The sequence below is a fragment of the Mastacembelus armatus genome, chromosome 4 (assembly GCF_900324485.2).
Source record: "Mastacembelus armatus chromosome 4, fMasArm1.2, whole genome shotgun sequence".
NCBI lineage: Eukaryota > Metazoa > Chordata > Actinopteri > Synbranchiformes > Mastacembelidae > Mastacembelus > Mastacembelus armatus.
In genome coordinates this window covers 19,153,663-19,179,410 of record NC_046636.1, presented here as the reverse complement: position 1 = coordinate 19,179,410, position 25,748 = coordinate 19,153,663, and the positions used below count along the sequence as shown (strand labels likewise).

The window sequence follows — 25,748 nt, the reverse complement described above, 5'->3', positions numbered from 1 at the left end:
CTACTGTTGAGTTTTTAGTACAAATGATTGATATTTGTCGCCTGCAGTAGAAGACAAAGGTTCAGTTTAATTTTAATTCCTTTTTATTCAGTTTAATTTTAATTCCTTTTTAATAAAAATTTTGCATGTGCAGTAGCGACCTGTACGCCATAAATACACATCATTTGATTTGTTTTGTTACTTGTTGATATTTGAAATATAAAGGAATGTATGGTTTTAGTTGTGACACCAACCATGACGTCCAACAACCATCATTCTTTTTCCATTATAATCAAGTTTATGTGGTGTGCAGTTTATATATTTTGGCACCTCATTAATGTTTTGCAACAACATGCTTCAGTAGCATGACCAGTCTTCAGCGGTCAGCATGTCACTGAATGCCATGCAAGTGTATCATATTGCGGAGGGCATCCCATTACCCTCCAGCTTCTGCCTAATCTGAGATTAATCAGCTGGTGAGACCTGATCCTAAGTGATTTGGGCACAGAAGAAAAGTCATTTCTGGAGTTGTCTTTAATTGCTACACTTATAACAATGTTAAAGATCGCTGCTGGTTACTAATCAAGGGTGGAAGAACAGCAAACAGCAGGAGTGTGCAAAATGATGGATGTCTGCTGCCATTAACTAAGGTGTGATCTGACAACAGACAGTAAAATTTAACTTGTACCAACAGCAGGAGCTTTTCTGGGAAGCCAAGAACTTTACTATTATTTCATCAGATGGTGTTTTGGTTTCTTAGTTCATGATTCCCATGCTGATGAGACAGTAACATCTGATGTTCCACAAGCATCCAGGATCAGAAAATACTATCAATAATAACAGTATTAAGATTGGGTAAGAGAATTCATCCAAATATGGATTTTTATATATATATATATATATATATACATATATATAGCCAATAAGTCCATATCTGGATGTATTACATATAAACGTATGATAAAAATGTTAAAAGGCCTTGGAATGTGTATTCAGCTACTGTGAATCTACAAAACTCTATTTCAACTAATTAGTAGCCTAGAGAAATTAAATTCATGGCTAATTTTTTGTTAGTAAATTTGTGAGTAGGCTAACTAAAAACACATACATGTATTTTATTATGTTTTACATTGAGTAAAAATCTTAACTTGAATTTGAGAGATATTAACACATTGATATTAACAATTGGCCACAAGCCTTAGGAAATAAACAGAACTATAGAGGTCATTGGCAGGAATAAGAAATCTTTCCAGAGGGAAATCTGGGCTCCAAGAATGAAAACTTTTCTGTAATAAAAATGTAAAAAATATTTTGTTCCTACAAAGAAAAAAAACTGAATTCTTCAGTTATGATATAAAATGTCAGCCGAGGCTGATAACTCATCACAACTCCAAAATCACAGGAACAATAAAGGGTGATCAAGACATCTTACAGGGTGCAGGTATTTTTTTTGGTTGTTATTTTTTTGGGGAGGTGGTGTCCCGAGAAGAACCTCCTTTTAAGTGCCAAAGACCTTAAAACAAGGTGGATATTTATGTTCAGATATAAAAATGGCCACCAGCATGCAGCCAAATGAACACTAAAGTAAGCGACCCAGGACATGCCTTGAGACCTAGTGTAAAATTATGCGCCTGAGAATGTTGTTTAATCACCCTGTCCCAATTCTACTGGGAAAGAGAAAAAAATGTCAATGTATCCTGGAATGTGTCCAGATGTCCCCAGCAGATACCGACATATATTCACAAACTCTAATAATTCTTGAAGTTTTAACAGTGTTGGTGCCACTATGGCAAGTCTGCCATTAAACACAACTGTTTCAGCACTGCTTCTGTTTACAATCGCAGCTTTCCATCTGCACTCTACAACTCTCAACAGTAAAGAATGGTTTTAAAAAAAAAAAAAAAAAGATGCTGTTAAGCAGGCATCATTAGTTATAGAGTAATCAAGACTTAAACACAAAAACAGAAAGTAATCAAACCCTTAAAGTGATTCTGCTTAATAAAAAAAAAAAAAAAAAAAAAAAAAAAAAAAAAGATAATCTCCTCCACTTTAGCCTGATTCTTCTCAGCTTAGCTGGATCCTCAGTGTAATTGCTCTTGTTAATCATGCCTTAATTTGTTGACGAGATTCATTTGGAAGTCTTGTCTTGAAAACATACTATTTCTCTGGAGGATGTCAACATCTTGAAATTGAGGACAGCAAAGTACAGGGAGACCAGATTAAGTAATTTGAGTGTAGGAGATGTGGCCAGAGATTGATGTAATGACCACTATCACTGCTTACTAGTAGTAAGTAGTAAGCTGCAAAGAATTCTTGTTGATTGTTTAGAAATCTTCATGAAACTGGTTGTACAGAAAACTGGCAGTGAACTACAAGTACTCTAAGATACCAAACTAGAAATAGTTCACTATTTGTTAAATAATAAATAATTGCCAATCTGATCTTTGAATTTTATATTCAGAGGCTCTAACAAAGTGTGTAAAAATACTTAGCTCATCAAAGCTCATTTACCATTAACCAACCAGCAACTCTGGTCACAAGTGATAACTGGTGGATAATGGTAAATGCTGAAACACAGTGCAAAAGTAGAATGAGTGCATCTTGTGTGGCCCATTGCTCACCTGCTCAGTGCAGGGTGTCACCTTTGCATTTGTGCTTCACACCATATTATGATCACATAATCTGGTCATGACACAAACATACAGCCTTCCTTTACATCACACACCTCTTTTTTTAAATTGTGTAATATTCATATTTCCCAATTTTTATTTGTTTTTCCAGTTGATGTGATGACAGACAAGAATGGTTTATCCCAATTACAACATCAAAGTCAGTAAGGAAAAATAAAAATTAATAAGTCATTCTTATCAACGGCAGCTATTATCTTATGCTGACAGTGTTTCCTTTACACTCACGCCTGGTCTTGAATGTGTCTGTCAAGCCAAAAAATATGCACATCGGATCCAATGGTTAAACTTTGTGCAACCAGCACCAAACTGTTGCACAATAACCACTAAGACATCTGTGCTTAAGTGCACATCAAACTTGTTATATGTGTAATGATTTTATAGTTTCTACTGCAAAGCAACAGGAATGTTGGAGATAGACAGAATGAAAATCGATCATTTATACAGTCATGGTAACAAAGCCAGGTAACCAGGTAAAACTTGTCCACTAATAACTTCCTCAGGACCATCAGTTCCCACAGTTCCTCCACTTAACACGAGCAATGATTCTTGCCAAATGGCACACAACTTAATTTAATTACACTACTGGTGTGGTTGTGATGAACAACATCTACCAGAGAGGATTTGGGTTAAATTTTATAGTCCTGTTCTCAGCTGCTCTTGTCTGGACCCAAAGTGGTGGACTGACTGTCAGGCAGCCTCAACAATACTGCTAACCCTAGAGCCTTGTCACTGGCATGGCCCAAAAAGTCTGTTTAAAAAGACAAAAAGTCAGTTTTCTCATACAGTTCTTGCTGTCTCTTTGGCCATGTCATTGAGAGTTTTTTTGTTTTCTTGCTGTCCAGTCATAATTTCACCCACAACATAGCTGGTTCAGACAAATTGGATGAAGAAATGTCATTCACCGTGAAATTTAGGTCCAGCTATTAATGAGTATTGGTCAGTACTCTGACAACTACATGGAAAACAGGATCAAACATAGCTGACAATATGTTTAGCATTTAATTTCATTAAGAGATAAAAGCCTAATAACAGCTGGCATACAGTAGTAAGTGTGTAAACATGCAGAAGCCATTATCAAATAAAAATATATAATAGAAAAAAAAAACAACACTGGCAAACAATCTAGCTTCAAGGCTGAAACCTGATATAGTTCCAGCATAACTTAAAGTAATTAGGTAATAATGCCACACCATCACTTAGGTCTGCAGCATTAAGCCTTGCAGCTAAGTAAAATCATTTACTGCTTCCCTCTACTTGTAAAAGGATAAAAAAAAAACTGCCAGGCACCTGCCACTAAATGTTTGAAGTGTGAAAGTAAAAGCTAGGAGAAAGGTCAGACCTGTTAAGGTGTAGCTATCAGTTAGAGTGGATGTCTGCAAAATCAGAATTCTTCAATGACCTGCGCTGCCCTGACTCACAGGCACACACAAACACATCACAAAACGGTCACAGGAAAACATACAGGGTAATTTAACTGTTTCACTCTCCAAATATCTATCCAGTTCAAAATTTCTGGCTGCTTAGATTTCTCAAAAACTTTCCCAAATAACCAGGGAGCTGGTGAACAGTCAGACTCGATGCCCTGTCTTTTCCAGACTCGCAGAAATGCGCAGGAACATTGTGTGTTGGTACTGTGTCTGATGCAAGGAAACAGCAATGACATCTTCTTTATAGCTCTCACACATTCAGTAAAACTATGACAAACAGTGACACGAGTTCCCCACATCGAGCCTGTTACAGACCGTTTTTGGACAACGCGAAAATGCCATGGACAACTTAATAAACGTGCTCATTTTAAATTTAGAATATAATATATCTAATTAGAGTAATATTACATTGGCCATTTTTGTCAATAGCAAATTACTTTCAATCTACACATGCATGCTAACTGAAAAAATGAAATATTAAAAGAAAAATTTGAGTACAGAATGATACTCACAGTTTCTCTTTAGATCACTGAAGTACAGAAAACTGCTAGCCTTACTAAATGGCAGTCACTTGGAAATGAGGCTCACCCCTAGAAAGTCTTATGCAGCTGAAATGACTCACATCCCCTCTTCCAACCTCTGTCAACCATCATGAGGAGGTAAACATTTCCAAATATGGAGAAAATATGAAGACAGTATTGAGGGCAATATCAGTTTGGTTTGCTTTTAGCTCGGAATGCCATACTCTGTGAGCCAGAGTCACTCAGCAGAGCCAGTTCTGTGGTGCATACCTTTCACTAGGAATAATAACGATGATTGTAAAAAAAACTTTTCACAATCGGTTTGGGCTCAGCCTGACCTAACATGGATAATTCTGTAAGCCTGCTCTATAAGGTTTGTTTTCGAGAGTAAATAGTAAAAAAATGTAGAGAATAGAAAATGACTTTGTTTAAATCTGTAAATATGAATCTAAACTACAAAAATTACATATGACAGACAATTTCATACTTTTTTTGCTCATCAGGTGACCATGACCAGAGTAAAAGGTAAAGATAGCCCATTTATTGAGAGAAGCTCCTATCTTGTGTCTGGTCACACAGATTGTCCTCAAGTGATTAAGAAGGTATAATTAAAGTCTGATTACTCCCCATGAGTGCCTTCAGGTCAGCGGAGAGCACAGTAATATTAGGAACCACAAAGAAAGAACATTACACCAGCCTGTCTGGACTGGAATCTTATTGCAGAGCAACTTAGTGTGAGGGTGCTCGTTTCCTCACACAACACAAGTCACTTCATCTAAATCCAAAAGGACAAATATCCAGAAGCCAGAAATTCACACATTTTCATGCTTACTCTGAAAGACATTTGTTTTATTTGTAGCCTGTTAATGGTTTCTGCTATGTCTGACCCCGGAACTCATTTCTGATCATTTTCCCCATCATCTAATTTGAGCCATTTTCATATAGAGTCCTAAATCCAATAACAAAATGAGTCTCATGGAATTTTTTTACAAAGCTGACACCATTAGTATTTTTCAATACTCTGTAATGGGAGTGATCTGTGGAGAAAAAAATTAGGCAATTTAGTTGTTGACCAAATTCTGTTTTACTAAGACATAACTGTTCCATGTTCAAACGCATATTAGAAGATCTGGACAAACGGGGCAACATGATAGGGTGGCTGCAATCCCAGTGCAGAACAATGAGCCTTACGGATGACATTAAAGAAGCAGCAGACTTGAATAACAGAATGGTTGGGGTTGGATAATGTGTGCTTTTCACAATGAGCTAAACTAAACTGGATGCAATAAATCCAGCTGTGTATCCAGCATCCAACATGACGACACCACATGTCATGACTGCATTTGATGCTTATGCGCACATCTGTTGCAGTTCAATTCGGGCAACTTCTTCAGCTTGTTAACGATACAGCAATATTACACAACACAGTGAACAACCTAACAAACAAAATGAAAATCTGAGCAGTAAATCTGCCCCAGGCATTAAGGCCAACATGACCTAACATAAAGATATTACACCTGCTGTGCCAACAGCTTACACAGATAATACAACATTAAGAAGTTAATAGGAATTCCAGCTGAAAGACACAATGGTTTTTCTAACCAAAGTGGGCCACCCATGCATATTTTGCTTTCGCCACTGAGCTATTTTATGTTCCCAAGTAATTCCAATAGCCAGATTTCTGCAGGTGTGACTTGGCCATGATTTGGTAAGTTACATACTAATATTTTTGCACCTAAACTGGAATTTAAAATGCACACAACCTTCCAAACAATAAGTTCTGCTGCCACCCACCATGAAAGCACAAAAGAAGGAGACTAAAAAATAAAAAAGTATAAGTTAGCAAAGCACAGCAAAAAGCTCTCTTACCTTTTCTCCTCTCTTGACATATGGGATTTCTGGAAGACTGTTGAAGCTCTATGTGTTGAAATCTGTTGAGATTGAGAAATAAAGACAGCTCTGTATTACCAACACGATACAGTAACTGGGTCCTGTCAACTAGATATTTTTCCCATGACTTTGTCGTTCATCATTAGAAAGATGAACCCTGTGCAGGCTCCTATAAATCCTGTGTGAACCTAAATATAAGTTGTCCATTTAAATTAGATTCTGTCAGTTTTAACCAGGAACCTGTCACACTGTCAAGGTAATACTTCATTGCAAAGACAAGTGCAGGGAAAACAATGACGACAAGTGACATTACAGAAAATACTGCACCACAATGTAACAATTACTTAGTGAAGGGAACTTGCAGAATAAAATACCATTTGATATGAAGGCATCACTCAGAAACAGGACAAATTAGACAATTTTGCTGTTAAGGGCATAGCGACAATTTATTATTACTCTATAAACATACAAGTGTATTTTTCCGCCCTGTTACACTAAAAGTGAGGGAAGTGCCAATCAAGCCCAGTCCTCACAATCCTGAGAAGGATCTAATCAGGAAACACGAGTGAAAACACTTCATTACACAATGTAAGTACTTACAATAAAAAAGTCCCCCAGGAATTTTCAGTAGTGAAGCAGCTCTGTAGGAATGATGCAGGACAATCAACTGTCCTGCTGGACTTTTTTTGTTGATTTAAGTAAAAGATAGTCAACAGTATAGTTGTGCAAAAGCAGCTTGCTACATGTCACACCCCTGCCTTCGAGCACACAGAGATTTTAAACGGGCGCTGACATGTCCATGTTGTGTCACAGTTATGTTTGTCTTGATTTTGTCATTTATTTCAGGAGAGTGTATACTTTGTTTTTCCCTAACATGATTATTTAACATTAGCCATGGATCAATTCATATTTTAATGAAGGCAGGTTCTTTAACAGTGTATAACATGATAAAACATTATTTGGTTTGTTGGGTTCAAGAGTCTTGGATCAGGTCAGTAAGTTTGACCATTTACACCAACATTAAAAGCCACTGCACTACAGCATAAAGCAACCGGATCTCTGTCACTGTGCCAGTGTAAAACGTACTGATACTGTTTTTCTAGTAGACCACACTTTCCATATATTAGTGTCCTGACACCAGACTGTCATCTGCTAGAGGTAGCAATCACACACAGGTGAAATTAAAAGTCTGCTGTCCTGACATCAAGCTGCACTCTAAAACTGTATTTTCAGTCTGGAAATGCTGCTGTTCCTTTTAGAAAAGGACATCCTCATTAAAATATGCCAAGAAACACAAACAGTAGAATAACTTGACTAAACCTACTGGGGGGCCTGAGCTCAAAGGCAGCTGAGGCATTCATCTTTTAACTTTAACATCATCAACGCTGTCAAACAAGTCCTTTTCAACCAGATATTTTAAAGACAGTCCCGTTTAATGTTGCCTGAGTCAAAAATGTGCCGGAGTGACGCAGATGTATTCGGTTTGATGGCGGCATTCTCAGGGGGCCTTGGTGTTATTAATTTGAAATTCACATCTAAGTCAAAGCTTGAATTCAGTCTTTTAAAGACGAAAGTGAGACTTACTTTTCACGCTAGCTACTTCTTATGGCAGAACAATATCTATAGTCTGCACCAATGTTCTTTTTTCACAAAAAAAGAAGGCAACAGACAATGTCTAGGCCATTTATATATGGTTTTTAATTGCATCATCTATCATTATGGCCCATGTAAAGCTTTGGAGGAAAACTTGAGATATGAAGTAACTGCAGGCAAAGGAAACCCTGCCCACTTTAAATGTTTTTGGAAAAGTCTATATTTATGTGTATTACTTGCCCTTATGTACAAGCATTGTTTCCCAATCAGCACCCTACCCCGTACACATACCGAACTTCACAGTTCATACAGTACACACAGTTCAAGTTGCATTCAGTACTGATCAACAAGGCTGCAGTACCCCACTGATGGCTTTGCTTTGAAGTGGAGGAAGTTCAGGTTGGTCATTTTAAATAAAAGTAAGGTTACTAATATATTGGACAGGGCACAGATGTGGATTTTTCTAACCTGAAACACTGCAAATAGATGTAGGAATAGTTTCTTTCATTCAAACTCAAGTGGTTAAAGTACAACACATAGGAGCCTTTTAGGACTTGTTTCACAAATACATAAAACAGAATGTATGTGCACAAGTGTAGTTTTCACTTGCATTTAGTAAAGAAATCAGACTTTAAGTGGAGTCAGGCCTGGTCTGTTTGTGCACTTCTAACTAAAATCACAAATGAATGCACAATCAATGGGTTGCTTGCTGCGTCTATTCATCTAACAGCGCCACTGTGCACTAAAACGGCCCAATGCTGCTACACCTCCTATCAGTTCTGGCTCCACACGCGTGCACGTGCATGTGCGATGAATGACATTGTGTCTGTGAAGTCTACACAGACTATGAGGGCCATGAGCCGCAGCTGCTCTGTAGGTGAAGAGCACCGATCTCACTCATCACCAACGTGGCGGATCTGCGCTTTCGTCAACAACAAAAGTTTGTCCTCTAAACGCCGAAGCTGGCATGGCAGTTACTTATCTGACAATTTGCTCCTGAAACGAGACACTTTAGGGTTTCCTATGACGGTGCTACAAAAAAAAAACAACTGAGCGGCATATCTCTCTGCAGACCGGCTGCTCGTGTTTCTCCTGACAGCGGTTCTTCCGCATTGCTCAGCAGCAGGCCAGCGGGCTAAAAGCAGAAACACCAGAGAGACGCCCAGAGGTCTCGTTTAGCAAAAACCTGACGGTTCACATAGTCTTATATTCTCAATGCATGTCCGAGCACTACCAGTTACCCAGCCACAAGTTATCTTTGTTGGTATCCTCGTGTAACATTAGCAGCAGCCGAGACTATCGCGTTGAGTCCACGCCCTCACTGAGATCCCGTCCGAGCTACAGTAAAATCCACATTACAGCCCAACAAGGCCGGACAAACCGAGCCACACGGCACCGGGGTATCCCCTCACAGAGACAACAGCTGCGGCTGAAACACAGCCGATAATAGCAGAGATGTGTTTGAAGCATCGCTCAAGCGCTCGGTAGTTTCGCTTACCTCGCTTTCTAGGAAATACAGCCGAGGTTCAAATCCCACCAAAAAAAAGTGAAACTTCTTGATCCAAACTCTGGGAGAGTCGTGGGCAGTGACGTCACGCGCTGAAATTCCAGCCGCTGGGTGAGTTTCAGTGTTTGCCCATGTAAGGCAGCAGGCCAGCGGCGTGTGCAGGCCCCAAACACCCGGCCGTCCTGTGTCAGCAAGGATGTATGTCAGAGGAAAAAATGCCTGATGCATACTACTGCATCTAGTTTCCCTTTTTTTTTTTAAAATATATTCTTTTTTTTTTTCTTTTTTTTTATTTTTTTGCTTTTTTAAAGGTAAACCCCTAACCATGCCCTTATAAGCCAACTCATTGTGTTTTCAACTAAAAGCTTCCAGTCTGTTGTTGTGTGTTAAGCTGTATTTGTTTGACTTCTTTCATAAATTGGGGTTGTTTAATAAAAATGAGCCTCTGATCATGATAACTGAAAAAAAAAGGGGATTTGAAATTGCAAGGTACTGTCTAAAAAAGGAAGCACCTCAGCAAGTGTTGCAGCGTGAACACAGAACACTCATCCAGTGAAGTGTGAATGGGCTCATGCTGTAATTTGCTGAGATTCAAATTTAAATGTTACGTATTGCATGCTGCAATGCTCCCATGCACCATTTATCTTCTGGAACCATGAAAAAGAGTAAGTGCTCATCAGTGTCTTGTGACTGCTTTATTCACTGTAGTCTGACTGTGCCCGCTGGTTTTGTTTCTAGAATATAGCCTTACTGAAATACACTGATATATTACTCGTCATAGATCCAGGTATGGGACTTCATAACAGACAGCAGGGGAGAATGTCTATATAGTGTACATACTGTGCCAATGGCAATATAAACAAGAGATTAGTCATTAGTATGGCTGTGAACTTCTTTTGCACTGGGACAAAATGTCAGAGTGTCCAATTGGCCAGATATGATTCATTCATTCCTTAGTGTATTTATTCTATTTGCTTCAGTCACAGCTTTTTCCTCTAGTTTGCTAGTTTTGTTTTCAATACATGCACAGAATATGTGAACGAGGCCTTGGTGCTGTTACTCTTATGCACAGTCAACAATTCATGTACGGTTTTCCCTACTTCATACTTCATTGTTTCTCTGTTACGTGTCAAGAGAAGTGCAACCTCTCTCTGTGGGAATGAATAATATGACCTGAAAGGTTTGGGGTTTTATTTGAAAGGCCTCAGTCACACACTACACTTTCGTGTTTTGGGTTGTCCACAAGTGTTTGGACAGTAACGCTTCTGCATTTTTACTCTTTCTTACATATGGAAGAATGTTTGACTTAAACACTGATATATAAACTGGATGAACTTGTGTTTGGTTGAGTGTAAGTCACCTACAGACTGACTAACAAATGCAAGTATTTATAATTTTTCACTGTCAAACCAGTCTGCCACCATTATATCCCAGAAACAGTTTAAATAATTACTTTGAACTGTGAAAATAAACACCAGGCAAAAGGCTGTGTCCTGATTCCATATTACAGACTAACTCTATCCAGGATGTACTTTATATTTAAGTTGCACAGCACTGAACATTTTGAATTGTCATATGTTACTGTTAACATTGAGTCTGCCACGACTGGGACCAGGACCCTGAAATAGAAGAAGCTAAATGGAATTCGATTATCGTTTATTTTATTATTTACACCTCTGGCCTGTTAAAAAGACTTCTGTGAAAGTATTCTGTTGCTATACAAGAAACTAACTTTTTTGTATCAGCAGGAAATATTGCAAAATGTGTGCTGCCAAATAATAAATATTTCATAAGGATATAAAATGGCAATAATACATTGTTTGAGCCTTTTGGCAGAATAGCAGAATAATCTATAAACACAACACTGACAGTTAAACTCACTTGTTAGAAACCAACTTAGGAAAATGAGCACTTGTACACAAATCAGCATGACATTATCTACCTCAAATAACAGAAATCAGCTGAGGAGAATGTATTTGATTTGTACTTTGAGTTGTAGTTTGGCTCACGTCCCATCTGCTAATATGGAGTGGTGGAGTTTATGACCTGTACTGCAACCAGGCAGCAGGAGGCAATGGATTTACGATGACCACTTCTATGAGCTTTCACGTTATCCATCTTCAAATGCAGTTTGTGCTATGACCTAATAAATAGGATTTGTTATGTGTTTACAGATTCAGCAGGTAGCCTACCGAACATTAGTATAGAGTCCATCCTATATTCTCTCTCTTTTAGCTCTTTTTAAGTCTTATCTGATAATAACTATTGGTCATGTCGCATTAGCTTTTTCACTGAAAACAGCTGCCCGCTGTGTCTGGAAATGAAGCTGTGGGTAAAAAGCAAAACATTGAGCCAAAAGTACAAAAATGTTCTGTAGAACTAAAGGGTAGTGAAGAATCTGGTGATAATTGTCTATGGGTTTGTCACTGTGACACCTTTTGAATTGCAAAGTCTTTTGACCTGTTGCTAACATACAAATATCGGCAAAAGATTTATTACTTACATGTCATGTTTGTTTCCCAAAATCTCTGTGTAGCTGTTTTTTTTTTGTTGTTGTGGTAAAAAAGTCTATACACAGAGTCAACTTTCAGTCAGTGTTACGTTACTAAAGGCATGTCACATATTTTATAATGACTGACCACTCATTATCCTCAGCTTGACTTTACTTTGGAGTTGTTCTGCTGTTTCACATTTCTCAGAACTGAAACACTTCTGATGTTTGACATAAGCGAGTGATTATCAAATGTCTAAAACGGTTCTCACATCATGCAGGCTTTGCCTGACCTCAGTGATCTCTCCATGCAAACTAGACAATTAGTTTGCATGCACATGATTGCATGCAAATACAATAACTGCTTTTTCACCCCTGATTCTGTTCTCATAGCTGTAACACCATGTTGTCACTCATAATACTGACATTGTGTCTTTTGTGTATTTGTTCATGCCACTATGTTCAGATATAACTGATGTTATCGTTAATAAAATTGAGTCTGATGGGATGATTGATATAATTAATACTTCGTTTCTATGAGCTGCTGCAATGAAAATTAAAGCTCTGTCATTCTCTTTACAGGCCAAATGCAAAACAGAATCATTCACTCTGAGCCCTATCTTTTCACCAATAATTCTCACTTTACTGCGACTGATTACATTGTGCTCCAAGCTGCGAATATACTTTTTTTTCACTGTGCATGAAGAAAGCATAAACAGCACTTGCAGATGAAGCACGCTGATAAAAACCAAACGATTTGAGCTATTTTAGTGTCTTACCCGTGCATCCCCTCATCTTGAAGTTCCAGGGCACACTGAAAAAGGTAATCTCATTTGTAATGTGTGACAGCTTATTTGCAAGTGTGTACACTGGCAATTTTTTAATGGGCCCGCCAGTGATTCTTCTTCAACTCTTAAAGCTGATTTCAAAAAGACACCCTGGAACAATTTAGACGACACATGCCATCGCCTGTGAACTCAATTTATCAATCAAGCACCAATTAACATGCTCAGTTAGAGGAAATCAAGGGCACTTTGAAGTTGGGGTGTTAGGGATCATAGCTATGCATGTCATTGATATGATGGGTTTCAATTTTATCCCCACTGTACCACAACATATGAAAAGAAATATGCTCACAGGGTCCACCATCACTGATAATTTACACTGGCGATATGTTTGAGCTAACTTTGTCCTGTTTCTTAACATTACTCACTTTAACTACACACAATAAATATAGCACAAAAGGGAGAGTGAGAGAAAACAGCCTCGTTTGTCATATTTTAGTGTTTCAATTGTTCCAGCATCGGATATCCTGTTTTATTTGCTGGTTGTAACACCGTCTTCTCCTCTACACCACTTCCTCTGAAGTAGGTAAACCTCAAACATTATACAGAACACAGCAGCTGCACAGTTGATATGTACTTCCTCATAAAAGGGTGAGTGAAAGCATGTGTTTTGCACCTACATGCTGAATAAGAAAGCGAAAAACCGATCTTCTAAATGCAGGTCTCTTGGTTTCAAAAAGGCTCAGTTTTCAGGAATCAATGGCAGATGTTGACAGTGTTGATATTATGCAGGTCACATCCTGATGTGAAAGTACAATGAGCGGAATGATGTTTTTTGTTCATTTGTAGGTAATGTCATTCGGTATCTCTCTATAATCATTGTGGGCAGGTAGTCAGGTCCAGGTGCTTTGCACAAAAAACAATGCATCTTGCAGGGTAAAAACAAAAACAGCAAATGTGTCTGGGAACTATGTATGCTCTGTTAATTAGAGCCGAGATAGCAGAGATTAGTCTTCAAGCAAAACCAAAAACAAAAGTAGGAGACAGGCAGACTCACTACAAAAACAATGTCCCAAAGCTACTAATCAAACAACTCCAGATCTAGATCTAGACCTCAGATTACACTAATGAATTCTAATTCTTATGTTTTAGCATGTAAATGTGTATTAAAATGGAAGACAGAGACAATCCCTGCCTACAGCAAAGGTTTCAGCATAAATGATCCATGCTTGTGAGCCCTATGCTGCACCTTTGAAGCATTTTTAAAGCAGAAGGAATTTGTCATCCTATCCTTAAATCTTTTTTTTTTTGGGGGGGGGTGCTGCCATTTAACATTGCATTTTTTTAGTGAACATTATCAACTTCCTTACCTCTGAGGAAAATACATTCAGTTAGCTCTGTTCCTCAGCAGTAAACAGAGTAGTTAAGCACTTTGGTTTATATGATCACCCAAAAACCTGGACAACAAGGCTTATTTTATACAGCATGGTGTCAGAAACAATATAAAAGAAACACAACATGACTAAATTGTTCAAATTTTCTAAATCAAAACCACTAAATGTCCCTAACCCTGATGTGGTTCAATTTTAAAGGGTTTGATTTTCCTGTTGAGAAGAAGTATTTACTGCAGGAAGAAGAACCCTACAGGCTGAACAGGCACAATATTTCCAGGTTTTGGATGCAGGGGAGGCCAGAAGTGCTTTTTGACATAAAAATCAATTACCATTGCAGTGGTGTTTAATCAGCTCTAGCTATGTAGTGTGGTGCCATTTAGAGATTTAAAGCTCAGGGTTTTGCTGCACAGTGGCTGCTGTGCGACAATTTCAGGATAATGGTAAATGCCAAAGCATAACAGTAGCACATCACAAGAGCAAGTATTGATAAAGTCAGCAAACAGTCAACTCAGTAATGTTCATCACACAGCAGTATCGCCCTGCGGTTTGCTAAGGTTAGCTTACATTAGGCCCCAAAACATCTGGTCATACCAGACCAAATTGAGCTGTATATTGCATATTATTGCTAATTCAGTCAAATAAAGCTTTTAATTTGTGAAAGGAAAGGTTGTTATACTTTACAATGATTAGGCAATATATTATGAATTTTTTTTCTAACAAGATAGGAATCATCATCATGTTCTGTTTCTCATTGTCTTTCATTTCCTGGTGCTGAGTTCAAGTTTATAGAATTGTGATATTGACCTATAATACTGCTGAATGCTCCCTTAAGGCCTCTTGTATTACATTAAAATATATGGGAAATTTTGAACCCAAGCTGGTTCTTTCTTTGTACTGAGGTATACACTGTACTTATACATAAATACACATTGAGAGGAGAAGGTTTTAGACCTTGTTGCAAAACTACAAACTTATAAGGGAGATGTTCCTAAAATCCAAGGTGTGATGTTCAACTACGCCCAATCTGCAAAGACAAAAAATGATAAACTCCTGCTCAGTAGTGACAGTAAAAAATAAATAAATAAATAAAGTGCAAGTTCAGTCTTAAAGCTTACCATTTACCTCAGATGGAGGACAAACAAAAGTTAATTTACCCATATAGTCTAACAAGATGCCATCGTTTGGTTATCATGTTTGCTTAGAAAGCCTGCAAAATTTGATACTTTCCTCCCAGCAACAAACATCATTAATTATTCACACACTGTTTACAGCAAAAGAATAGCAAAGCTGGAAGTATACAAAATCAAGTAATTTGCAAATAATTGGTATGGTTAACTGCACAAAATTAAGGTTTTGAGTGCATTATCAAGTCCTGAGAGACAAAAGATGGAAACATAAGCCATTATTTAACGAGCACACCTTTTTAAATGCCTCATTTAGAAGCAGTGCTAGGATTTTTAGAGCAAAGTCACCATGTTAAGATTCTATGTAAAAAGTAGCAGACAGGTAGTGCATTGTCAGTTTCAGGCTGTCTCCTACCAGCCAGAATATTGTGTTTTTAAAAAAGCTATGTGGGGTCATGCAGAAGAGACAACTCATGGGTCTGGACAGACATACTGTATAACAGACAGAAACAGACTGACACACTGACTACCCCTGTCACATCTTCACTTTTAGCTAGTGTGGACAGTAGGTGTGTCTCAGTTCAGGTGGTCTACAAAGGTGTGACCTTCACAGCTATATTAGACCCCATAGGCCAAACTATAGGCTGAACTGAAATGCGATGGCCTTGTCTACAGAGCGCTTCCTGTTTTCCCCTACTGTTGTGTTACGAAGCATCGCTGCTGTTACCTAGCAACCGTGACAGATGCAGTTGGACCATAGTTGGACAAAGGTATTGGGAAAATTTATTGACACTGATTAAGTCAGAAACTTAGAGGGGTTTTTTTTGTTCTATTGGGGGGAAATCAGATCTTATGGCCTCTTGTGTTTAAACATTTGTACCATTGTCATTTGAAACCCATAAGTTAGCACCTGTGTAAAAAAGTGAACCTGCGCTTAGCCTGTGATCTGTGGATTCAGCATGTATCTGTGGCATATTCACTTTACGTCACTGGTGTATTTGGCTTGACTGACCTCGCAGCTCCACACAGTCACCTAGTCAGACTAATTTTGAGCAGTTTTACACCCAACACATGCACTGTTGGAATATGCAACTATATTTATAATGGACCCACAAGAATACATTTAAATATGAGTACAGTGCAAATAATGCCACGTCATCCCTTGTACAGCCATTATTTTGAAAACATTTTCCTTTGTAGCTGTGCACATCATGTGGATAACAGAATAAGTAAATCATATAGTACACACCCTTTGAACCATGAAGGCTGCCTTTCTTCTGGTAAATATAAACTTTCAATAGATCATATTTGTGTTAAAATACTGACACAGTGAAAAATCACCCATGAATGCCTCTGACAGATTTTATTCCTGACTCACAGATCATTTTATAGTGTGTTTGCATTCAAGACAATCTTAGAATGTTTATGACAAAACTGTCACTTTGAATCATCTGCTATATGGAGCTTGTGTTTCTCTCAGAAGTATGTTTTCTCTCCACTCTATAAATGCCAGCTAATGCAAAGTACAAGATTGGGCACTTGTGACCTTTATTAGCACTGATAGCAGCCACCATGGATACCAGGGAGCTCCGTGAAACTCAGCAAAGGCTAATATTGGAGCTAGATTACAGATCTACGTGATAGCAGGTAACGACAAGCAAACATTATCCTTTACTGATGTGATAATTACCTGCGGTTGACTGGCCCAGAAAGGTTATCATATACAAAAATGATCAGGAAATATTCAGGAAACTTCACCAGTGCAGTACAGAACGCTGGTTATGGGAGGTCTGAGATTTCATATCCATAAATATGTTTTGAAAATAACTTACGATACACTGATATATGTGATAGATTGACAAATATTCAATAAAACAAAACAATTTCACTCGTCTCAAGTTCTCTGACAGCTAGATTTTAATTAAATGTTTTTCTTGGAACAGAAAGTAGGTGTTAAATTGTTCAGCGGACAGTGCAGGGTCACTGTTTTCAACTGCCAGACATTTTTTGAGACCTTACTGCTATGAATTATTGCAAGGCATGCTGCAGAGAGGATGCTGTGAATCGTTGATCTTATATTTCCAAGGGAAAGGCCAAGCCAGAAATATGAAATCTGTCTGGACTTTGAAAAACGAAAACAAACACATCATGAAATCAAATCAAGTTTACATCTAGAAGGTTGCAACAAAAAAATGGGTTCATTTTAAAGAATTCCGTTGATCCCTCTTTTGTTAATTTAATGCAGGCTGAAATTACATCAGATGACAGCATAATCCTACATCATTATCAACATCAAAATATGTTTGACTCGCCTGGGGCTGACGGCAGCGCAGCCTCTGTAACAGGATGATAGGGATTACTCTTTGCAAACCGACCTTGGCCCCCTCTCATTTTTTATGCCTGCCAGTCGAACACAGTGATGACCACATGCATTCCATTGCTACCGAATAAAACCCAAATATCCCTCTGATGATTAAGGTCACTCAAACGCTGCTCTACAGAAGCCATCCTCTTATAAGCCTCACAGAGTAAAAGAGAGAAAAGTGGGGGTGGGGGGTTAACCACTTGGACTGCAGTCAGTATTGATGTCTTTATTGTATTTCTCTTTAGCAGTGCCCAGGTTTTTTTCTGTCTCGCTGTGGTTGCCGCTGACAGTAAGAGGACAATGCAGTAATCAAAGTTTTCCTAGGAGGCGGTGTGACCTGTTGTTGGCTTTCATTTATGTGTCAGTTCAGACGTTTAAGCTGCTTCAAGTCTATCCCTGGATCACAGGGATCTGAGGGCTCACCGGTCATTTGCCGTCAGTATCCCAAGAGCTCAGATTGTTAGGACTGTTCTCTTCTCAAATATGATGGAAATGTGTTGGACTAATTTGGCTTTAGCAGGATTGGCTGAATATTAGTCCACTCATCCAATGGATTATCCCATGACTGCGATGAACATACTGTACATGGACAGATCTGTCAAATGCCCATATATATCTCATTTTCCTCTAAAGTGAGTTGTATAAAATTCATTCCATTTTTTTTTCTATAATGACAACCATCAGACACTGCATTACAACCAACACAGTGGCTGATGCTGACACAGTAAAGCTGTGCAGTGTGTAGTGCTGTTAATAGTAAGAGCTTTGGGAGTTCTTACCCACTGAGGTGAGCTTATCTGCGCACACAGCATGTGTATTCATTTAATCTGAGTTCAACATCAGGTGTCAAGTACGATTATACACTGATACACATGCACTCTGTAAATTACTTCTACATTAACCCTATGCATTCATATGAATAAAAGTGCTTAATCTCTTGCGAAGCGTTTTGCTTCTGCAACCGAAAAAAATCAAAATGATTACGTGGAATTCAATTTATTTAAAATACCACAGTTTATTTTAAAAACTAATTAACATTAGCTTTTTTTTTTTTTAACTAGAACTTTGCTGTCTTCAGGATTTTCCTTCCTAATTTTCCCTTCAGCAACCGCATTACTGATCTTCCTATTGGCTGTGCCAGTTTGAAGTGACAGCTGGTGTGATGTAATAACACCCCCTCCACTAGACAAGTTATAAAGAGCAATATCTAGTTCCATGGATTGAGATAAGCTTAGGTAGATTAATGCTCTAGGACACTGAAATGTTTGTTGTATAAAAGCTCTGTTTATAAAACAATGTGTCATTGCTGTATATGAAAAACTGATCTGGCAGATGGCCTGAGCTCCAAGAGTTCCTCTCCATGTTACAGGCACTGCTAGTCTATGGTTTGGGCTTCTGTGGCTTAATGGTATTTAGACTCTTTATTCAAATGAATTATATATATAAATATATATATATATATATAAACTGGGATTATTTTACAGGCTGTTTAATCTCATTTCCCGCACCAAAACTCAGCCTGCACCACAGTTTTAGCATTCGTGGAAAAGTGGAGCGACTGAGTGCTACAATCAATGAACGCTAGAGTGCAGGCGGCCTATCAGCTCAGAGAGCCAGAGATGCCCTGTGGACCGTTTCACTGACATGAAGCATGCTCAGTCAACTTGACTCACTTCAGCCCTGCTGTTGTGCCCGCCTTTCCAGAAGCATTCCCATCCTGCTGAACAACAACAGACACGAGGCTTCACCAGAGCTGCTCAGCCATCACAAGACACCGATTTGATGCCCTTTTGCACTGAAGACAGCTCCATCCCTTCAAGCTTTAGCTGCAACTCAGGGAGAGGCTCAGGCACCAGTCACACTCTGCATCCTGGATCACCTCGCTACTTGCCAGACAAATAAAAACTCAGGTGAAAACTGAGCCTCAGATCTCACTGTCGTCAGGTAGTAAAGTTTATTGATCTCTGTGACTGGCACCACTGAAGAGACTTCTGGAGCTGCACAAGCAGCCTCTTTGCTTCCAGAACTGGGCTCACGGCTTTGAACTCAAGGTTCACCACTGCCATCTGATTCCCACTACAGATCCCATCATGCCTCACTCCTTCCAGCAGAAAAAAGGTGAGACTTCTTTCTTCTGTTTCTCAACACCTATGCAAGTTAAAATGAGAATATATCACTGCTGGCTATAAGAATGAATGTGGAAAGAGAACGGATTCTTAAACTATGCTTGAATTTAAGAGGTGCAAATGAAACTTGACTAGACAAGACTTTGGAATGCTCTATTACACTTGTACAGATGCAATATAAGGACAGAAAACTTTGTGCAAATATCAAGCTTTATGGTTTCCTAGAATTGTATAATTATGTATATCCAACAGTAAATTTCATTTTGTTATTATCAGTGGGATTGGTAATGAAGTTCTTTTTTCTTACATTCTTCCTGAGACCAATCTCAGGACCATTGCAAAGAATATGGAAAGCTGTTCATGGACATGTAACTTCACTTCTGTTAAAAGACAAATAAACCTAAATAAGTCACTGTCCAACAGCAGAACAACAGTACAGCTACATCAATAATGCAGCTTCTACAGAAAGAATGACATACTCTATTATCACAGAAACTACTCATGCAAAGGCCACAAGCCTGTTAACACCTGTGCTGCAATGAATGATAAATCTGTATATTTGCATAAGATGATCAACTAATCTCACTTTAAATCAATATACTGCTGAATCACTTGCTCAGTGACAACATTAACAATCATGCAAAGTAATATAAAAGGATATACAGGTAGTGATAAGAACAACTGATATCTGATATGCAAATGGAAGTACCTAATGCAATAAATAGTGTCCTTACAGGTTTATCTCCAATATGTAAATACACACAAACTAGACCTTTAGCATAAGATACAGTCTGAGTTATTTGAGAGAGCTGTTTGATTCATGTATAATTTTCATATAAATGCTAACCTTCACCAATGTTCCACATGTGCAGGAAAGACACTGAAAACAAAGCTCAGTGGTTTAGGTCGACAACCTATGTCACCATCAAAAGTCTCTTTAAATTCTAAAAACAGCAGCAAGATACAAGCTCATTGAACTCGATTTGACTTTACAGTTAACATAGCACCAATGCACAGTGCAACCAATACTTTGGTTTGCCTGTTTTTTTGTTTAATTTTTATATGTTACTATCAAGAAATGGCTGTGGTTCAGCACATGCAAAGCATAACATTTTTCAAAGTGCAGCAGATATGGAAAGTCTGTTGTGTGATGTAGAATAGATAACAATTATGTGATTTTGTTGAGCACAGGCGGTGTCACTCTGCTCTCTCGCATCAGCACTTCCACCTGGCATTTCCTGAGCTTCAGAGATATTTTTAATGAAAGCACTGAGGAATGCAGTAGCTGTTGAGTATGATACATCTGTAAGAATAAATTGTAATCAAACATATGTAAATTTCTTTCTTTCAGACTTGCATAAATGTGGATTAATGAGGCCTGATGGTTATAGGAGTTGATTTGTTTCTAGCAAACTGAAAGAGTGGGAGGTTTTCCAGAATGTAGAAGAAGAATGAAGTATTTTCTGGATTTATGTATCGACTGCAAGAAGGGTGTATGTGTTGACAAGATTTCAATTGTCAATTTCATAAGAAATTCAAACAATAATGATACATTTTACTAACTAGATTATTTAGAAATTGGATAATAAAAGAAACATGAAAAGGTGTGCTTCTTTATAAAATGATTTGCATTTTTTATGTTTGCAAATTAACAACTTAAATGTGCATGTGCATTTAATACATTATACATATATTTTCCTTGATATTTTATTTAAAAAACACTAGAATTATCTCTTCTCTTATCTCTTATCCATGTCAGCACCCAACGGTTTTTTTCTTTTTTTTTTTTTTTTTTTCTGGTAAAGCGGTTGAATTCTGGAGCTTGGTGGGATTGCTTTCATCCCCGCCAATACCATGTTTCCATGTTGGATTTAAATCCATTTACTGCTTTGGCTGGAGGAAACCACAAAAAAGGCAGACATGACAATACACCTATATATGTATTGATGTAGATGGAATCACCACCAAAATATGAGGGCTAATGCCAGATTTCTATGATGAAATTAAATTAGCTCATCTGGAATCATTTTATACTCAAAATCCACTGACCTCTGATATTTATGTGAAGAAATTATGCACATACATATGTTTCTTTGAGGATTTCATAAAACAGTATCAATAGAGATTTACAGCTGAACTGGTGGATATGGGTTAGTGCACTGTTGTTGCTTTGTGTGTGGTTCTTGTTGAACCATGGCCTGGAGCTTGGTGTGCCTTGTTCCTGTTTAACCAGCCCGGTAGACCAGTATCAGCAGTTGGCATTAGATGCAGGGAGCTACTTTGACCTGGCTGTGGAAGAAATGTAACTTGGGAGAATTTGATATAGTTGAAAGTAAAATTGGGCCACAGCATGATGGAGTGCAAGGGCACGAGAGAGAGAGAGACAGTGTGAGCCTCAACAGTAAACTGAGGGAATGATAGGAGAGCTGAGTTGGGGTGAGTTTCTACAAACTGTTTTAGAAACCTTGGACCTTGATTGTTCTTGTTGACAATGAAGGATTCCACAGGTAAAGTAGAAAGAGAGACGTTAACTTCTGCTGCCTAAATAGTGCAAATGTCAATCTGTAAACTGTCTTCACATTTGTGCAAACACTGTCTTTGCATGAAGTCCTGTTTCCATCAGTAACAGTAATCTGAGAGAATCTTTGGATGCTGTTTCTAGAGTCAGCATGTTCATTCTTGCTTTGTCACCAGAGTTAAAAAAATGTTCCAATTATGTCGTCAGTATGAAATGAATAACCTAAAAAAACAAGCCCCACATACCTAACTAATTTACTCCTTCAGCAATACCCTTAATGGGTTCAGCTCAGTTCATTCACAGTGGATACAAGTGAAATGTAAAAAATAGATATACAATACAATAATAAAAAAATATATATATATTGAATTCTCAATGTTTAATGATTGGTTGTTCAAGTTTGCATTCTGGATCATTTATTTAATTAATTATTTTATATTTATCATGTATGTTTCCGTACTATTTCAAATGTTTTTCATTACTTTTAAGTAACTATTAAAAGTGTCGATTCATTAATTATTAGGTAAGTATTTCAACTCTTTATCCCTTACATTTAGTATTAAACTTATGTTTAGATTATGTTTAGATAACTATTTCACCTTTTTATCAATTCTGCTATTTATTTAAAATGTTTACCCTCCCTTAACCAACCATTATAACCATTTAAGCTATCTATTCAACTTTGCTGCTAGCTGACTGAATAAATGCCCCCTGAGGTACAATTACCTTTATTTGGGAATTACTGCTACACAGGGAGCAGTGGGATGAGCCACAGAAGTCAAAAACAACACATAAAAATGATATGAGGAAAGACTTCACAGTGCTCTAATACACACCGAGTATATCAAGATTAACAGCTCAATACTAACTATAGGTGATGTGACAGCAGTGCTGGAAAGGGGGTTGTTCAAGACAGGTTACTGATTGATAGTGATTGAGAATGGTGCAAAGACATAAGTCCCACTTGTTTACCCTTTGAATCCCTACGATAAAGCACTGTCAGAGAGTGGACACCTCTGTTAAAATAGCAAACTGAACATAGAAAGACCCATAACAAGGCTTTGAAACAGATCTGTGCAGAAGCTGTCCCAAATTTAACAACTCCTCCTCATGTGCTCTTGGAACTCTTATATTTTGATGCCCTGGGCATGTGAGAGAATACAGGAAGACAGAGCAAACACTCAGACTGTGAAGATCTGTAAGGATAGCAGCTATTACTGCACACTTGTAATATATAGTCGTCCTATATCGCCACGTTTTGTGAAAGTAGCTGACCCATCATCCAGCAGATGGCACACTAGGAAGGGACTGTTTCTACTATGCCTGGAAAATTCCATCAGGTTGGACTCTGCAGGCTGCATTCCCGGCTCCTCTCAGTTGGCCTTGAAAAAGTCCTGAATCTACATGCTTTGATTTGACTAAATTGGAATTCTAACCCACTAACACGCCTCTGCTCTGACTATAACCTTAGCATGTAGCTTGCACAGGCAATCTGGTGAACTCAAGGTTATGCACACAGGCACACTGCAGAAACTTACTCCAAAGTTTTTATTTCTCTCTCTCTCTCTATCTATCAATCTGTGTGTGTGTGTGTGTGTGTGTGTGTGTGTGTGTGTGTGTGTGTGTGTATGCGTTTTTCATATAGGCTAACTGATGACAGATGATAAGAACTGATAACTGATAAAGTATTTTACATGTGTACAGACTAGTTATTGTCCACTACCGCTTACTGTGATTGTTGCTACTCTAAATTACATGCGTAACCTTTGAATACACACTGCGCAAGTATTGAAAAAGAGGAAAACGCTTTAAAACCTTAACGGACTGCATTTCCTAAATGATCATATCAAGAATTATACAAACAACATATAATCAAGGCACTTTTAGAACGGTGTGAACCCCTGCAACCACTTTACTGGTTATTCTGTCAGATGGGATGAAAATCAGCTTTCAACCAATAGTGTGTAAACGCAGACACACACAGGAGCATTGTTACTGACAGACGTAATTCCATGTTCGAATATGACTTGTCTGTACGTCTGTTAATTAAAAAAAAAATCAAAAGGCAAGCGTCCAAGTAAAAGCACTCTCATCATCACCTGCAGAAAAATCTTTTGAAGTATATCATTAGTGCATTTTTTCACAGCATCTTCGCAATACACTTTGTGTTCTTCATTATAAATTGTCATAGTGTATACTCTCATTGATGTCTTCAGATAGATGATCAAGGAAAAAAAAGTAAAAATACTAGAAAAAAATCCATTTAGGGACACACTATAATCATACTGCGGTTCAGACCTGCAGTTGTGATGGTTTTTGACATAAAGCAACTTTGTTGTGGACAAAAGCAGAAAAAATGCTTCTGGGATGCATGGAGTTAAAAAAGTGAAACTTAACAATATAAAAAGAAATTCTTTTAAAGAAAAGAACTAAAAAGACCTCTGTAGCTAACAGCATTATCTGTTTGGTGTTACAGCTTGGTTGCATCATGCCTCTCAGAACAAAACTCCACACTCACATCTTTGCTGACAATGAACACTGAAGTTGGCAGAAATTTGCTGTGAAACGAGACAAAAGTGTGCAGTTTATGAAAAAAAAAAAGTGAGGCAACCTCCGGGCCTCAGGCTTTTGTCAGTGGGCATTTCTATTCAATGACCTATCATGCACCAAGTACAGGCAATGATACGGCTTAGAGATGTTTCACACTGTGTCAGAAGTGTACAAGAGTTTTTCTTAATGTGCAGCTGTTACTGGCCAGGCAGACTTGAATCACTGTCACAACCTGCTTTGGCTACGATTGTTTCTGAACAGCGTGCCACTTAGACAAAGAAACCAAGACGTCATGACCCGATATTTAATTATGCACCCTGAGTGGAAATGAAGAATTAACTGATACCCCGTTCATAATGTCACAAGGTTGCCCCCATTTAGATAGGGGTGTATTGATCAGTTATCCTGTACTCTTTCTCTGTCCTCTGTTAAGTGGGTCAATTCTTTTTTGCTAGGAATTGGTTGAATAAAAGTTTGCCAAGGATTTGCAGTAATTATCTCATCCTTCTATTGCTGGGCACAGCATGGGGCCTTGGTAAATTACACATCTCCCTCCTAACTCCTGGATGGTTTATGGCCGTGCATTATGCATAACTGTGCTGGAGCGCCTTAAACATCCCCCAAGTGGATTGAAATAAAGTTGACGCTGCTCTTTGTTTGGAGCTCAAGATAGTCTTTATTTGGCAGTGCTGAATCGGAGATTGCTATGAAAGTGCGTGTCTTAATTATTTTGGAGACTTTTTTCCCCAATGGTTTGTGAACACCTGGAGTGTTTTTAGTGGTATTCC

General features: G+C 38.1%; 1 protein-coding gene across 5 annotated transcripts in view; it reads right to left on the bottom strand.

Annotated features, from left to right (window-relative positions):
• The window catches only part of lpp (LIM domain containing preferred translocation partner in lipoma), a 145,990-nt gene that overhangs the window by 118,259 nt on the left and 1,983 nt on the right, over positions 1-25,748 (bottom strand). For 2 of the 5 annotated variants that reach the window (XM_026304848.2, XM_026304853.1), the window contains exons 2-3: positions 9,599-9,789; positions 6,487-6,548 (exon numbers count right to left, since the gene is read on the bottom strand). The gene's annotated coding sequence lies outside the window, so the exon portion shown is untranslated. Of the gene's footprint in view, positions 1-4,608; positions 4,712-6,486; positions 6,549-7,107; positions 7,523-9,598; positions 9,790-25,748 lie in introns of those variants that run through there. The other 3 variants (XM_026304849.1, XM_026304850.1, XM_026304851.1) reach the window with 3 other exon arrangements.